Here is a 16062-nt window from a genome sequence, read left to right as displayed (position 1 = left end):
GCCCGAGGCAGGATTCGAACCTGCGACCGTAACGGTCGCGCACTTCCAGACTGTAGCGCCTAGAACCGCTCGGCCACTCCGGCCGGCACTGCCCAAATCCTTAAGTGGAAAGTCTACTTGTCAGAAAAGATAACTTTGTCCAAGAAATGTTCATCCTCATGCAATCGATTTAACATATCCGCACAGAAGTTCTTGCAAGCAATTTTATCAGTGTCTTTTATTGCTTGTACGATCGTTAGTCTGAACGGTATCAAGTACAAACGGTTTCTCAACACATACCAAACAGCTGTATGTAGGATTTGCAGTTTGCGAGATGCACGTCGGGTCGATTTCGTAGGGCTGTTGACAAAAAGTTGTTTCACTCCCTCAACGACGTCGTCAGATGTGCTTGGACGACCCGATGATTTCCCATGCCTTACCGAGCACCTAGTTTCTATAAAACATTTATCCCACTCATAAATTGTAGGCATATTTAGAGAATCTTCAGCGTATTTGGTACGGAAATTAAGCTGAACTGCTGTCCCCGACTTCGATTCTTCAAATCAAAACAGACAGCTAGCACTCACGAGTCCAGAGAAGGCAGCCATCTTTAACGTATCTGGCTCACGGTGTGATTCGGCACTGGCGAACTACGTGATACAAAACTTGATGTATTTCCCTACAAACTGACACTACAATCCCTCTGTAGGTATTATGACTTAATTTATATGAATTTTCAAACTTGTAAAGTCTTTTTGAAACACCCTCTACAGATGATAGTTCGCCATATTCACAATTGAGTTTACATTTCATGTATTTTATAAAGGCTGTAGTCGCCGAAGAAGCTCTCTTGCGAACCTTGCAGAACTAGCACTACTGAAAGAAAGGATATTGCGGAGACAATGCTTAGCCACAGCCTGGGGGATGTTTTCAGAATGAGATTTTCACTCTGCAGCGGCACACAGTTTTAATCTGCCAGGAAGTTTCATTTCAGCGCACACTCCGCTGCAGAGTGAAAACCTCATTCTGGAAACTACACGTCAAGCTTATTCGAAAATCATTGCGCTACGCCACGAACCAGATTTAAGCAATTATATTTATGACAATGATTACCCATTCGCAATAATGAAATCCAGCCTCAAAAATTCGATTTCACACGATGTCGTGCGAAGATTATCTAATGAAAGCTGATCTCCGTGATTATGATTACTGTGTGTAGCTGAATCGTATCTTTTCTGGAAGTATCCAGCAGCGTTGGTTAGCGTTTGGTTAGTGCTGTGTATGATACTTATGTATTTAATTAGCATCGTTTTATGTGTGTTGCTTTTTGTGCTTTTCACGTGTGATGAAATATGAAATAAAAGTGTCAGACCTATGATTCAGAATCCAGACATTTCAATAAGAATGCTAGACCAGGAATTGAAAGTGAACTGACCAGTTGTTGTGGCAGTTTGGCAACGGCGGTCGGTTCGGAAGTGACGTGGAGCGCTCTGATTGGAGGAAACCAGTTTGAACGCGTGAAGTCTCAACTATCAAGTATTTTTAATCGAACTACAGTCATTCTTTTCCTGCTGCTCTCGAAAATGGAGCGAGGCAAAAACGACGGTTTGCTTCGAGCCTCCCTTGGGCAAGGGTGTGTGTGTTGTTCTTAGCATAAGTTAGTATAAGTAATTTGTAAGTCTAGGGACCGATGACCTCAGCAGTTTGGTCCCTTAGGAATTCACACACATTTGAACATTTTCCATATACTTCCATACGAGCCCTAATTTCACGTATCTTGTCTTCGCGGCCCTTATGCGAGATGTTCGTTGGTGGCAGTAGAACAGTAATTTAGTCGTTCGTAAATGCTTACATTGTAAGACTTCTCAATTTTTTAGTGAAAAAAACGTTGCCTTCCCTCAAGGGAATCCCATTTCAGTTCACGGAGCACTTCCGTTAAAGTCCCACCAAACGCTTAATTTCATTACGCAATGCTGAGTATTGCGCAGTAATATTGACTGTCTGAAAGTGGTATTGACGGTTTCTGTCATATATTGAAGAAGATTGCGGGGCTCTAAAAATACTGGCGCTCGCTCAATATATTGCGCGTTATACACACATCAAAAAAAGTTTTGCATTACCCAGGGTCCCAGAACTGCTGAAGACAGACGTTGATTGTGCATATTGTTTCACAGACACAGTCCCTTTGACTGTTCAGAGATGTCGCTAAACCCGCCCAAAGATGTAAGCAACCATGCATGAGCAGCGCCTATTAGACAGAGGGGGTCCGACAGCCGATCAGTTCTAGTCATTCCACCAGGAAGGAGGTACACGGCTCGTGTTGTCTGTAGTTCAACCACGCCTAGAGGGTCAATACAGCAGTTCGATCGTGTCCGCATTGCTACTTTGTGCCAGGAATGGCTCTCAACAAGGGAAGTGCCCAGGTGTCTTGGAGTAAACCAAAGCGATGTTGTTCGGACGTGGAGGAGGTACAGAGGGACAGCAACTGTCGATAACATGCCTCGCCCAGGCCGCCCAAGAGCTACTACTGCAGTGGATGACCGCTACCTACGGATTATGGGTCGGAGGAACCCTGACAGCAACGACACCATGTTGAATAATGATTTTCGTACAGCCACAGGACGTCGTGTTATGACTCAAACCGTGTGCAACAGGCTGCATGATGCGCAACTTCACTCCCGACGTCCATGGCGAGGTCCATCTTTGCAACCACGACACCATGCAGCGCGTTCCAGATGGACCCAAGAACATGCCGAATGGACCGCTCAGGATTGGCATCACGTTCTCTTCACCGATGAGTGTCGCATATCGTCGAAGACGTATTTGGAGGCAACCGGGTCAGGCTGAACGCCTTAGACACACTGTCCAGCGAGTTCAGCAAGGTGGAGGTTCCCTGCTGTTTTGGAGAGGCATTATGTGGGGCCGACCTAAGCCGCTGTTGGTCATGGACGGCGCCGTAACGGCTGTACGATACGTGAATGCCATCCTACGACCGATAATGCAACCATATCGGCAGCATATTGGCGAGACATTCATCTTCATGAACAACATTTCGCGCCCCCATCGTGCACATCTTGTGAATGACTTCCTTCAGGATAATGACAGCGCACGACTAGAGTGGCCAGCGTGTTCTCCAAACATGAGCCCTATCCAACATGCCTGGGATAGATTGAAAAGGGCAGTTTATGTTCGACGTGACCCACCAACCACTCTAAGGGATCTACGCCGAATCGCCGTTGAGGAGTGGGACAATGTGGACCAACAATGCCTTGATGAACTTGTGAATAGTATGCCACGACGAATACAGGAATGCATCAGTGCAAGAGGACGTGCTACTGGGTATTAAAGGTACCGGTGTGTACAGCAATTTGGGCCACCACTTCCGATGGTCTCGCTGTATGGTGGTACAACATGCAATGTGGGGTTTTCGTGAGCAATAAAAAGGCCACAAATGATGTTTATGTTAATCTCTATTCAAATTTTCTGTACATGTTTCAGAACTCTCGTAACCGAGGTGATACAAAACTTTTTTTGATGTTTATTGTACTGTGTAAGGGTGATATACATTTTACGACTTGCGGACGTTGAAAGAACTGATACAGTGACGCCATATGAGTACGCATCTATCAAGAGAGACGTATCAAAAGGAATTATCTGCTGAATTGCATTCAGCTTAATAGTTTGATAGCATATTTAATACTTACGCATGTTCAGTTCTGACTGAGGAGTCCCAGGCATAAATATTGAGCAATAATATTTTTCCGTTCTGGGTCTCGCTGTTCAGCGAAATATTTTGGCATAATATTTTACTGGGCATAGATACTGGGCGTGTGAGGGGTCCCTTTATAAGCTTATCCTACCGGTAACTCATCTAGCAACATGTCACTGAATTAAATTGATGTCATCCTTTAATTCGACCTGGTGGGGATCCAGAATCTCTCACTAGTGGGCCGTATGAGTGTTTTGTATGCAGTTTCCTTTATAGATATACTACACCTTACTAGAGTTCTCATTCGCCTTCCTTACAACTGTCCTTGTATGTTCTTTCCGTTTCATGTTGCTTTGCAATGTTATGCGTACGTATTTAATCGACGCGACTGTGTCGAACAGCCCACTACTAATACTGTGTTCCATCACTACAGGATCTTTTTTCATACTCATCATCTTCTCCCGTTTTCTTAATCGATACCCTCAAATACACTGAGGCCATGGGCTAGAGATACGCACATATACAGATGGTAGTAGTGTCACGTACTCAAGGTATAAAATGGCTGTGCATAGACAGAACTGTCATTTGTACTCAGGTGATTCATGTGAAAACGTTTACAACGTGACTGTTGTCGCACAACGGGAATTAACAGACTTTGAACGCGGAACGGTAGTTGAAACTAGATGCATGGGGCATTCAGTTTCGGAAATCGTTAAAGAATTCAATATTCCGAGATCCACAGTGTCAACAGTGTGCTGAAAATACCAAATTTCAGGCATCACCACTCACCACGGACAACACAGTGGCCGACGACCTTCACTTGACGACCAGGAGCAGCAACGTTTGCGTAGTGTTGTCAGTGGCAACAGACAAGCAACACTGCGTGAAGTAACTGCAGAAATCAGTGTGGGACGTACGGCGAACGTGTCAGTTAGGACAGTGTGACGAAATTTTCTGTGAAAGGGCTATGGCAGCAGACGGCCTACTAGAGTGTCTGTTAACAGTATAACATTGCCTGCAGCGCCTCTCCTGGGTTCGTGACCACATCGGTTGGACCCTAGAGGAATAGAAAACCGTGGCTTCGTTAGATGAGTCCCGATTTCAGTTGGTAAGAGCTGATGGTAGGGTTCGAGCTTAGCGCAGACCCCACGAAGCCATGAATCCAAGTTGTCAACAAGGAACTGAGCAAGCTAGTAGCGGCTCCGCAATGATGTTGGCTGTGTTTGCATGGAATGGACTGGGTCCTCTGGTGCAGCTGAATCGATCATTGACCATTAGCAGCCATTCATGGACTTCATGTTCCCGACCAACGATGGCATTTTTATGGGTGACAATGCGTCATGTAACCGGGGCGCAGTTGTTCGCAGTTGGTTTGAAGAACATTCTGCATAATTCGAGCGAATAATTTGGCCACCCAGATCGCTCGGCATGAGTTACACCGAACATTTACAGGTAATTATAGAGAGGTCAGTTCGTGCACAAAATCCTGCACCGTCAACACTTTCGCAGTTATGGACGACTGTAGTGGCAGCACAGCTCAGTATTTCCGGAGGGGCTATCCAACGACTTGTTGAGTCTCTGTCACGTCGAGTTGATGCACTAAGTCGGACAAAATGAGGTCTGACATGATATTAGGACGTATCCCATGACTTATGTTGCCTCAGTGTACATGCCCCATCCATTTCACAATTTTTTACTCACCCTCTTGATAAACAAAAGTACACCATGTAACAAAATGTTGTCGTCATAATGAACCAGAAAGTCAAATTACATTTAGAATGGACAAATTACATTTAGAATGGACGTAGCTTTCAGTTAATAAAAGGCAACTTGTATCTTAATACAAGATGAGACTCTTGGTAATAAATGACTGACACTAAAACATAAAGAGAAAGCAACACAAAAACAGTATAATAACACTTCAAGAAACCCAAATCTTATTACGTAAGGTTAGTGTGGCTCATAATGACAGCTGGATGTTAGAGTGACGTGTCAGTTCTCAACTGTGGTAGGATTCTGTCACGACAAGTGGTTATCATCGTTTCAAGAATTAACGGTAACGGCTGTTATTCTGTCAATCCAATTCTACAACGTGTTAGTGGCAGATCCAACTGAACTGCTCAAATATTTTCTTTCCGCCTACGTGCCTTGCATAGTTGTAATTTTTGATGGAAAACTCTTTCTCACCACTCTCCTGATCACAGGAAACCGCTAGCTCCACCTGTTTAAGGCATGTAAAAGTAAACCAACAGCCTGTGTGAATTTCAGCTGAGCACGCTAATCGTGAACACATTGCACAACAGTCAGTCTGTCCAGGTGGCTAGGAGGGTTATTTAAAATTTAGAGCATGATCGTATTTTCAGTTTAGCGCAAGCAAGCAAGTCAGCGCAGGAAGCTGTGCGCACACCACAAAGACGTCATCCGAACATCGCTACTGTGAGACACAGATCACTGAACATCTGCCTCATAATAGAAACCTGCGGTGACCAACTGATGACCTCTGCCTACAAATTATGGTTTGTAAATAAAATGGCTATGGCAAATCTTGCACACTTTACTTAAATTTGTGACGTTATTTGCGCAAGTCAGAAAAGTCCCAAAACCTCACACGCCACGCACCCTTTGTATAACATCATAGTCATGACGACACAAGCTACGCTCACTTTCTACGGCATCACCACGACACGACACTTTTCTTTGAAGTGGGCCAAACAGGGGAGCTTTTAAGCCGACAAACCCATATTTACATCTCGTAGTATTTTATACGTAATTAAAATGAAACATGCCAATCAGTGCATAGGCGCCATCTTGGCCATGTTCAAAAGTACCCGGACGAAATGTATTATTTACTAGTGTAAAAATATAAAAAAAATGTTTACAGCAAATTCTGTACCTATCGTCTCGCATGCGCACACACATCATCAAAAGAATAATCAACTGGTGTAACTTACAGTATTTTCGCGCCAAAAATTCGTAAGCACCTAAAATTCTTCCTCGTCAGTGAAATTCCGTCTTGCTTATGCGTGCGTGAGCGCGCTCGTACACACACACACACACACACACACACACACACACACACACACACACACAGACAAACCCACGTGATTGTCTCCACACAGCCTCTTCGTTACACATACCCTCTACAAAGTAAACAGAAACTGTAAGTTTTATCAAATGCCAGCCATTTTACGAAAGCTTTTATTCATATTACTTTTCCAGTTAGATATTATTAACAGTTAGATATTATTAACATAAATTTACATTCAACTTTTAGTCAAAGACATTACACAGAAACATGTTCTGAAATAACATTTTGTTTTTCTACTAGACAATGCCACAGGTTACCGTAAAGTCGTAACACAACACACACGTGTCATATTAATACAAATAAAGCCACCTCTTGATGGAGGTTTAAACTGTTGAAAAGCGTTGTGGAAAGAAATTAAACAGTGACTGTTATTTTCTCGATATTTGAGTCTTTTTACATTTCCAAATATTACTCTGAACATTCTTTCATTGATATATTAATATCTTAAAGTAAACAACGACGCACTATTGCAACGCTGGAATACGACAGTCAGAAAAATCACAATAATGACAAAAATTAATCAGTATAATTTTAAAAACAGAAAAGTACTTAAATTTGCTAGCGTATACTCTTTTCAACAGAGTATGCAAAAATTAACTTCAGAACTTAGGTTGCTATTATTGCTATTCAACTTTGGGTTACTAAGTTAACGCGTTAGGTATTATCTTAACTTTCAGTATGAGAAAAGATTAGTTATAATTCCTGGTTACGTTAATAAATTGCGTTAATCGTTAAATACATAATTTATAGCATGGCATTCTGAGTACAGGGCATTTGGAGAACGATCCTGTTCCAGGAACTTATGACTTGGAAGAATGATCATCACTGCATACACTTGCATTAATATTGTTAGCCCATGTCATAACAACACTGACAAACTTTTTCCTCAGCTAAATATCTGTAGCGGTTCGGTCTTACTGTTTTTATCATTGTTGACGCGAAGTATTGGGTCAGCGGGAACGATGATTCCATACATCCAAAATATGGAGCTTTTTTCCCTATATTAACGCATTTGGTACTCGCAATGACCAAATTATTGCCAATACTCGGCAGTGCTCTTGCTTGTAAGCACCTTAGAGACTCGTAACTGACAATACAGTGTGATCCTCCAACCCTGTAGTGCCACTCGCAACCACGACAGCTTGTGTCCTCTCTCTCTCTCTCTCTCTCTCTCTCTTTCTCTCTCTCTCTTTCTATCTCCTTCTCCACTACTTCTCTCTGCAGCTTACCACTCTTCGTCTCTAAAAATTCCGCGCTACCACTCTGTTTCAGCCGACCAGGGTGGCCGAGCGGTTCTAGGCGCTACAGTCTGGAACCGCGCGACCGCTACGGTCGCAGGTTCGAGTCCTGCCTCGGGCATGGACGTGTGTGATCTCCTCAGGTTAGTTAGGTTTAAGTAGTTCTACGTTCTAGGGGACTGATGACCTCAGACGTTAAGTCCCATAGTGCTCAGAGCCATTTGAACCATTTTTGAACTCTGTTTCATGATTTATTTCGAGCAAAGTCTTTGACAACGCCATTGTGCCTAGTGGATCGTTTCACAAAATATTGGGGTTACAACATATAGATACTTTATAATTATTTCACAATATATTTAAAGCATTCGATATTGTCAGTAACAATGAGTAATATCATATGAATGAAGAAGAGATGGATCAAAAAATACGTTGTTCCAAAAATTTTTATTCTCAAAAAAAAAAGAGAGACAAGGTTGTAACGAACATCAGCAACTTTCAGCGATCACTATGATTGGGAATGTTCCAGTAGCCTAGGGGTGGGAAATAAATGACGAATCTGTTGCAAATCACAGATGATTCAGAGAGCACAGTTTTCACAATAACAGATTATCATTATCTGGCAGCGATTTCAAATGGCTCTAAGCACTATGGGACTTAACATCTGTGGTTATCAGTCCCCAAGACTTAGAACTACTTAAACCTAACTTAACCTAAGGACATCACACACATCCATGCCCGAGGCAGGATTCGAACCTGCGACAGTAGCAGAAGTGCGGTTCCGGACTGAAGCGCCTAGAACCGCTCGGCCACAGCGGCCGGTGGCAGCGATTTCACTCACTAAAATTAGTAGATAGAACGCACGTACTCGTGCGTGTTCTCGTGTCCACACGTTGCCTCATTATTCAAGCAGTGTGCTATACATCCATTTCTTTGTTCGGTAATTTGTGCTCCCTTATTGTCATGAAAGGCGACAGAAAAAGGAAACACAAAGGCACGTACTTGTAAATAACAGCGATGAGATAAATACACTCCAAGACACAAAAAAAAGAAGGGCGGAAATCAGTAGAGGTGATGTACATGCACAGACAAACAAATGATTATAATTTCAGAAAAACTGGATGATTTATTCAAGAGACAGAAATTCACAAGTTCAGCAAGTCAACAACGCGTTGGTTCATATCTGGCCCTTATGCAAGCAGTTATTCGGCTTGGCATTGATTGACAGTGTTGTTGGATGTCCTCCTGAGGGATATCGGGTCAGATGCAGTCAAACTGGTGCGTTAGATCATCGAAACCCCGAGCTGGTTAGAGAGCCCTGCCCATAATGCTCTAAACGTTCTCAATTAGGGACAGACCTTGCTGGTTACGATAGGGCTCGGCAAGCACAAAGACAAGTAGTAGAATCTCAAAAATGGTTCAAATGGCTCTGAGCACTATGGGACTTAACAGCTGTGGATATCAGTCCCCTAGAACTTAGAACTACTTAAACCTAACTAACCTAAGGACATCACACACATCCATGCCCGAGGCAGGATTCGAACCTGCGACCGTAGCAGTCGCGCGGTTCCGGACTGCGCGCCTAGAACCGCGAGACCACGGCGGCCGGCAGTAGAATCTCTCACCAAGTGCGAGAGGGCATTATCTTGCTGAAATTTAAGCCCTGGGTGGCTTACCATGAAGGGCAACAAAACGGGGCGTAGAAAATCGCCAGCGTGCCGCTGTGCTTTACGGATGCCACGGATGAGCCCAAAGAGGTAACGCTATGAAATGATATGGCACCCCCAACCATCACCCGTAGTTGTCGGAACGTATAGCGGGGTAACAGTCTGGTAGGCATCCCACCACCATCAGGGGCCTCTCCAGACACGTCTTCATGGTCATCGGGGCTGATTTCAAAGGGTACTCATCGATGGAGACAATTCTACTCCAGTCAACGAGACTCCAGGCCAATGGATGTTGGCGCAAGGGGCGCGGTGAGCTCAACCCCGTTTCTTTGAGCCGCCAATTAATGGTCTCTGTGGGCACTGAAGCACGCAAATACCGGATGGCTCGTCGGATCGATGATAATGATGCATGCGGTGCTCTGAGTGCCTCTTCCCCGATTGCTCGTTCCTCACGTTCTGTCTTCTCTCCAGATTGACCGCTTCCTTCTTGACTTTGTGTTCCGCCATGGTTCATCCACTCCTGCCAATATCATCGAACAGTGGCATCGCCCCTGTTCAAAAGTCGAGCCATTCGCCAATTACTCCAGCCGGCATCTTTGAGATCAACTACACATCCTCTCCCAAATGCTGACATCTGCGTATACTGTTCAAGCGCCTGTCTGCAAGGCATAATTACTGCCCAACTGAGTACAGGGAACGAAACATGCTCTAGTATCGACATGTCCCCTCTTTACTTTGCCAGCTGCGTGATGTAATTGCACTGTAGCGTCGTATATTCGTCCATCGTCCGCCAAAGTTTACAGTTTTGCATTTTCCGTCGATACCTGTGTGAATATCAATTTGCGGCCGATCTGTGTAACTTCTTCATGATGCATCGCTTTTTTTCTTCTGGCGTACAATGTGACGGCTACATTTTGTCCGCAGATTTCAGAACGTAACAACGAGATTTCAGATTGACTGCTTGAGAATTTGCAGCGATAAGGCTACCAATAACATTTCGTTAGCTGCCAACCGCTGATTTATAAACTAGTTTGAATTATTTGTTTCACGCTTCAAAACAAAGCACTTCTGTTACTATTTGTGGAACTCAGGAATACTAAGGGAGGTAATTACTCTTTGTGTGTAAGTTAACTGGACTTTTAATACGTCTTTTGTATTCTATTTTATAAACAGTTGTTTGCACAAATACCAATAATGTCCGGTAGTTTTGGTACACTACATAAATGAGGTAGTAGATGGTAGGATTGCCAGAAGCATTGTTAGAACTGGTAGCGAAAGAAGCATAAATGAACATGTGAGAGAGGAAGTGGGAGCTGACGACTTCCTTTTGTTTCTTGTTTGTTTGTTTGTTTGTGCGGTTAAAGGCGCTGCAGTCTGGAACCGCGAGACCGCTACGGTCGCAGGTTCGAATCCTGCCTCGGGCATGGATGTTTGTGATGTCCTTAGGTTAGTTAGGTTTAACTAGTTCTAAGTTCTAGGGGACTAATGACCTCAGCAGTTGAGTCCCATAGTGCTCAGAGCTATTTGAACCATTTTTGTTTGTTTGTTTTGCACATAAATAAAACCACACATCATTCAGTCTTAGTTCATTGTGTATTTTATATCCTTACAGAATATAAAGTGCCTGTCATAAGCAATAAAAATTAGCTGATCGCATAACTTCTGCACTTTTATTTAACCAAAGCAATACTTTTGATACAAGTACAGTTTACATGTACAAACACAAAAAATCTGTATAATTATTGTTATTATTTTGTACACAGTAAACGTTCTTCATCATGATAAGTGCGAAAGTTGTTTAGCAGTAACAGAAACATGTCTTATATGAGCACAGTGAAGTACTGAAGGTATATTATATGTTCTGCTTTAGCGGTTTTCTTCCTTAACACAAAACCCTCTGTCTCAAGTTTCAAATCACCAAATTTCGAATTGAACCTTAATTAAACATTGACAATTTCAATTGTCTATAAATACTGTTTATTTTCAACTAACAGACAGGAGGATAACTATGTGGAACAAAAATGTTCTGTACGTTACTCGGCCCTTTATACATCGATAGAAAAATAATCGCAACGGCAGGAAGGAGTTGTGCGACATTAACGAAAGTCTGTAGGCGTGTTTCTACATCTGAAAGACGATGTCTATTCAGATTTCGCGCCAGTCGCGTGAGAGTGGCGCTAGTAGGGCCTCTATGAGAATGCAATTCAGGTTAAATACTCGGTGTAACTGTCGTGAGCGTTACCTTTGAATTTCGACGACGTGAGCTGATGTTAATCAAGAGTACCTCTAACAAGGGAACCTTCCCATCGCAACCCCCTCTGATTTAGTTTTAAGTTGGCACAGTGTGGATAGGCCTTGAAAAACTGAACACAGATCAATCGAGAAAACAGGAAGAAGTTGTGTGGAACTGTGAAAGAAATAAGCAAAATATACAAACTGAGTAGTCCATGCGCAAGATACGCAACATCAAGGATAATGTAAGTTCAGGCGCGCCGTGGTCCCGTGGTTAGCGTGAGCAGCTGCGGAACGAGTGGTCCTTGGTACGAGTCTTCCCTCGAGTGAAAACGTTTAATTTTTTTTATTTTCAGACAATTATGTGACGCACATGCCGTCACCAGGGTTCACATTATCAGTGATGTTACCTATGTTGCACATGGACTACTCAGTTTGTATATTTTGCTTATTTTTTTCATAGTTCCATACAACTTCTTCCTGTTTTCTTAATTGACCTGTGTTCAGTTTTTCAAGGCCTATCCACTGTGCCAACTTATAACTAAATCTGAGGGGGGTGCGATGGGGAGGTTCCCTTGTAAGAAGACAAGGACGCAATCATCAGCACCTCACTGAGTTTGAACGAAGTCGTGTAATAGGGCAACGAGAAGGTGGATGTTCATGCTACTATACTGCAGAAAGATTTGGCAGGAATGTACGCACTGTACATGGTTTCTGGCAGCAGTAGTCACGAGAATGTGCGGTCGCAAGAAGACGGGGCTACGGACGGTCATGTTCGGCGTATGGCTCCGTCGTATCTTATTGCATCTGCAGCAACGATTTGTAAGCAGTTGGCATCACGGTGACACAACCAACTGCCACAAATCATTTGCTTCAAAAGCAGCTCCAAGCCAGACACTCTGTAGCGTGCATTCCACTGATCACAAATCACCACCTTTTGCGACATCACTGGTGTCAGCCGAAAGCTCATTGGAGGACTGAGAGGAGGTCTGTTGTGATTTCTTATGAAAGTTGTATTTGCCTCTGTGCCAGTGATGGCTGTGTGTTGTTTAGGAGGAAGCCAGATGAAAACCTGCACCCAATCTGTCTGCGGCCTAGAGACACTGGACTTACCCCTGGAGTCATGGCTTAGGGTGCGATTTCGTATGACAGCAGGAGCACTCTGGTGGTTGTCCTACGCAACATTGTTGTAAAATTGTATGCCAGTCTGCCGATTCGACCTGTTGTGCTGCCATTCATGAACAGAATCCCAGGTGGTGTGTTCCAACAGAGCAACGCTCGCTCACATACCACTGTTGTAACCCAACGTGCTCTACAGAGTGTCGACATGTTGCCTTGGCCTGCTCGATTTCCAATCGAGCACATGTGGGACGTAATCGGACAACTACTCCAGCGTCATCCACAAAGAGCATTAACACTCCCTGTATTGACCGACCAAGTGCAACAGCCTACTAGCTGACAACCGGGACTTATACAACACAATACATGCACGTTTGCATACTTGCATTCAACATTCTGGCTATTACAGCGGTTATTAATGTACAGAATTTTACATTTGCGATGGCTTACCTCGTACTTACATTAACCTGTGATCTTGCACTGTTAATAACTTAAATATGTTACCTAGACAAATGTATTCCCAAAATTCCACTACCCTACATTAATTATTTTTTGGTGCTCGGACTTTTTTCTGTCAGTGAACATCAATACTCAGTTTCTACTGTTCACCACTTCCGATTTCAGGAGGAATCTTGTAAGACATTGTCTCTTTTATATTTCTATTTATTGTATGATTTCACAAAAGTACCGCCACCTCATGGTTGGACTTCCTAGGTGGAAAGGGTGAAGGGGTTATTTTTTTCTTATTTCCACGCGAGAGGGTATTGCGCGCTAGGTCCTTCGACCCTCCTAAGGTGTTGGTTACTTTATTACATTTAATTCAATGACACATACTGTTCCAGTTGACTTTATATTTCTGTCACACAACGTTACAACGATTTTCTCATTTTTTGTTTGTAAACATAGATTACTTTGATGTGTCATTGGGGTGCCTCGATAATGGCGCGGGAACTCTGATGCGATGCCACCTCTAAAGGGCAACAGACCCCATATAATCAAGACACCTCGTAGTGGGCCCTAGTGCTTCAGTGATAGCGAGCTGTTTTTGTGTCGATGGTACGCTTAACTCCCTGATAGTCTCCAAATGCAATTCCTGATGGGGATCCCTAATCCTTGCCCATCTAGGTGCCCCAAGGATTAACTGTAGATGTCGGTTTTGCACGGTTTGCAGCGGTCTGAGATTGCTGTTACAGGTGATACCCAGGAGGAGCATCCATATAAGATTGACAGCAGGACCATTGCTTGGTAGATGCGTAGTTTAATCCTCTCGTTCAGATGTTGAATCAACCGCAGTGGATATAATTGGTAAAACTGGTGCATAGTGCTGTTGCGTTTTCCCTGAACATGGTCCCTGAAGAGGAGTTTCCAGTCCAACGTCACTCCCAGATATTTCACCTGATTTGTCCAAGGGAGTGGGATGTTGTGCAGTGCGAGACGGTCTCTGAGTTCGGACTGACGGCGAGTAAACATAATGGTGTGCCTCTTCTCCGTATTCAGCGTTATGCGGTTTGCTGCTGTCCACAAATGAATATGTGTAAGCTGACGTTGGAGGCATCGTATCGCTGCATCGACTCTGGCTGCTGGTAAGGATCGCTGTATCGTCTGCGAATTGAGTAAGGACGACTTTTGGAAGCAACGGCAGGAGATTCACGTACAAGACGAAGACAATGAGGGGCAGAACAGAGCCTAGGGGGATACTCTCTGGCAGTTGTTGAATGCTGTACCGCTCACCATCAATTCGATCAATTCGAACAAATCAGCACCCGTCTTGAAGATAGCTGTCAATAATCTTTGTGCAGTAGTCTGTATGGTTGGGACGTCATGCAGTTTGGCGAGCAGCTTATTTTTCCATATTCAATCACATGCCTTTCTAACATCGAGAAAGGCCGCCACTATACAGTTACCATGGTTCGTATTATATGCTACATACTCCATAACCTGGAGGAGCTGGAGTTCGACCGACAGGAGTGGCTGGAAGGCGGAGTGCTTTGGGCGTATTTTCAATACTACAGTGCACAGGTAAATTTTTGTGTGTATCTTCAAGTATTGCACATAAACTACTCCCGATGTCAACTTTAAACTGAAAGATACGTACTTCCCACTCTATTCACTTGCATATTATCAACCGTAAAACACATAGCCACAGTAGTTATCAATAACTACATGGCAAAAAAATGTGGGGTATGGGATGGCTGTAAGAAAAGGAGAATGGACTTTTCATCAGTAATTCACAGTGTATTTCAAATTTTATTCATAATCCTTTTTTGATCGCATAATGACTTCAGTGACATATGTCCAAATACTCAGTGTGCCCATTTGTTATCACTTATGGCTATTTTAAGCTGTGACTTCAAGAGTTGTCTTGAATCTTCACGATTCTCTTTCCTAGATTTGGTCGGATATGTTCGGCACCCAGTAAGCAGAGCGAGAAGTGCCTTTGGAAAATCCTGAGCATTATTAAACCTTCTTACTGATACTAATTACTTGCAAAATATTTCCAGTAATGAAATCATTTGAGTGGGGGAGCTCTTCACACCTGCAAAAAACAATCTCACTTAGCTCATTCATAATCTTAAAAACTAACCTTTTTTCAGGCGAAGACGGTCCAAAGGTGGACTTGCAACTTCTCCGTTTCCAGTTTGAATAAGATTTGAATTATCTCTGCATATTGAGTTCCTGAAAATGTAGTTCAGACACCTGTGGATATAACAACGCGATGAAAATCCTTATTCTAAACACTATCTCTTTTTGTACTGTGTGGAAATTTAAGTTATGATTCTCAACAACACACTATTAATAATTTCACAGTTGTTTCATTATTATAAAAAATTATGCCACACTGTTTTGTTGAGATGAAATTTTCTCTCTACACATGAGAATCCATTTATAATGTAACTTTGGTTTATCATGTAACAACTGAGAAAGAACAGTTGCAAATATTCAACAATATCATGTCAGATAACCTCTAGTCAGTTGGGTCACTAAAAACGCTAACCTCTCCAGGAGACGACATATCACTTTCGCTGCATGACG

At 43.2% G+C, this 16062-nt stretch overlaps 1 protein-coding gene across 1 annotated transcript in view; it reads left to right on the top strand.

The window, feature by feature from the left end:
- The window catches only part of LOC124722331, a gene marked incomplete at its 5' end in the record, with an annotated part of 298305 nt that overhangs the window by 63602 nt on the left and 218641 nt on the right, over window positions 1-16062 (top strand). The gene's annotated exons all lie outside the window — the stretch shown is intronic.

The sequence above is a fragment of the Schistocerca piceifrons genome, chromosome X (genome assembly GCF_021461385.2).
Source record: "Schistocerca piceifrons isolate TAMUIC-IGC-003096 chromosome X, iqSchPice1.1, whole genome shotgun sequence".
NCBI lineage: Eukaryota > Metazoa > Arthropoda > Insecta > Orthoptera > Acrididae > Schistocerca > Schistocerca piceifrons.
The sequence above is the reverse complement of the archived record's forward strand: the minus strand, read 5'-3'. Positions and strand labels throughout refer to the sequence as shown.